The sequence below is a fragment of the Peromyscus eremicus genome, chromosome 5, assembly GCF_949786415.1.
Source record: "Peromyscus eremicus chromosome 5, PerEre_H2_v1, whole genome shotgun sequence".
In the NCBI taxonomy this organism is placed as follows: domain Eukaryota; kingdom Metazoa; phylum Chordata; class Mammalia; order Rodentia; family Cricetidae; genus Peromyscus; species Peromyscus eremicus.
In genome coordinates this window covers 53,253,518-53,255,791 of record NC_081420.1, presented here as the reverse complement: position 1 = coordinate 53,255,791, position 2,274 = coordinate 53,253,518, and the positions used below count along the sequence as shown (strand labels likewise).

The 2,274-nt window shown below is 40.1% G+C and overlaps 1 pseudogene; it reads left to right on the top strand.

The window, feature by feature from the left end:
• The first annotated feature begins 1,243 nt into the window (after positions 1–1,243).
• LOC131910493 (large ribosomal subunit protein eL29-like) lies at positions 1,244–1,837 on the top strand (annotated as a pseudogene).
• The last annotated feature ends 437 nt before the right edge of the window (positions 1,838–2,274 follow it).

Here is a 2,274-nt window from a genome sequence, read left to right as displayed (position 1 = left end):
TACATTAAAAGTGACTACTTCATCATATCAATACAAGTTTGGAATTTAAATTGTTGTTTAATTTATTTATATTTAACATAAATTTCTTGGTTAATTTTTTTTCTTTCTAAAATGAAACAGGAGCTTCCATGTACCCAAAAAGGTATATTTGTTTGATCATCTTTTGCACTGTCCAGGAAGAAAGTGAGGAGAAAAGAAACATTTGTTTTAATTTTAAAGTAAAAGCGTATATATACACATATATATAATATATATATATTATATATATATACCATGAATAATTGTTATCTATCTATAGATAGAAAAGATAGATAGATAGAAAAGAAGAATTATTATTATTATTTATGGGCTGGATGGTGTATCTCTGTGTCCCATGCTAGTCAGCAATCTCTGGGCCACAGAAAGACTCCGTCTCAAAAACACAAGATGAACAGTTCCTTAGGAAAGCCAACTGAGGCTGACATCTGGCCTCCATATGTTCATGCACCTGCATGAACATTCATTTGCACACACACATACCAAAATTTCAACCCTAACCTCAGATTTTTATAATTAACTAAAAATGAACCATGGATTTAAATTTAAAACATAAATTGTATGTTCAAAAGCAATAGGAAAAATCATTAAGACCCATGACCTAGTGAAGGACCCTATTAAGAGCCTTAAAATTGCATTAAAAGAATGACTTCCTAGGTCCTCTGCATATACATTACAATTGTGCAGCTTGGTCTTCTTATGGACTCCTAATAGTGGGTGCAAGGGCTGTCTCTGACTCTAGTGCCTGCTTTTGGAACCCTTTCCTCCTGCTGGGTCACCTTGTCCAGCCTTACTAGGAGGGTAGGTGCTAGTCTTACTAAAACTTGATCTACCAGGGCTGGCTCATATACTTGGGAGGCTTGCCTTTTTCTGAAGAGAAAAGAGGAGTGGATGGGGGGGGGGGGAGTTTGGGGAGAGGGACTAGGAGGAGAGGAGGAAACTGTGAACAGGCTGGGAAAAATAACTGATTAACTAAAAATAAAATTAAATGAATAAAAGAAAAAGCAACAAAAAGAATGACTTTATTAGCAGGAATGTGGACTTAGAAAGAAAAGGAATGCCTTAAATCTAATAAAGATACAGTAAATAAACAAATAAGCCAAAGACAAAACCAAAAAAATCTGTAACAAACTCCACTTAATGTTGAGCAACATTGGAATGTGTCCCCAAACATAAACAACATAAAAATAATGACTCTTGTGCTTTGGGAGCCGCGGGTTACCGTTCCGACATGGCCAAGTCCAAGAACCACACCACACACAACCAGTCTCAAAAATGGCACAGAAATGGTATCAAGAAACCCCGGTCACAAAGATACGAATCTCTTAAGGGGGTGGACCCCAAGTTCAGTTCCTGAGGAACATGCGCTTTGCCAAGAAGCACAACAAGAAAGGCCTGAAGAAGATGCAGGCCAACAACGCAAAGGCAGTGAGTGCACGTTGTTCAGAGGCCATCAAGGCCCTTGTGAAGCCCAAGGCGGTTAAGCCCAAGATGCCAAAGGGCCCCAGCCGCAAGCTCAGCCGTCTCGCTTTCATCGCTCACCCCAAGCTCGGGAAGTGGATTAGAAGCTACATGGCCAAGGGTCGTAGGCTCTGCCAGCCAAAGCCCAAGGCTCAAACCAAGGCAGAAGCCTCAGTTCCAGCTCAGGCTCCCAAAGGTGCCCAGGCCCCTGTGAAGGCCCCATAGAAAAGGTTTCTGTCTGCCAGACAGATGGACTGGTGTGACACACCTACACACTATTTGCAGATGATCAGGACCCCATGCTGTTTTTACAAATAAACTTGAGGCAGGATCTGTTAAAAAAAAAATAAATAAATAATAATGACTCTTGACAATGCATTATCATTATGCTGCAAGTCTTTTCAAGAGAATAAGAAATTAAAGTGGGGACATGAGTGTCTTCACATTGTATGACTGTATACTCCATTGTCTTGAAATAGTAGAAATGGTCATAGACCTTTGGGTGTTTCCAGACTACCAAGGGAGAATGGTTCTCAAGGAGCTTGGAAAGCCTCAGAGGTGCTGGTCAAGTAATTGTGGTTAAGTTGTTAAAATGAAAGAAAAGTGATAAAGGGCATTGAAGAGTGTCAGGGTGCTCTGTAACATCATTTGGTTTTCCTCTAGAATTGGTGTTTGCTTAAATATGATGGGGCCATAAAATGTAGGAGCTGGGCCTATTTTGAAAAGGCAGGTCACTAGAGGTATTTCCTATATCTTACCCTGTCCCCTTCCTGGTTC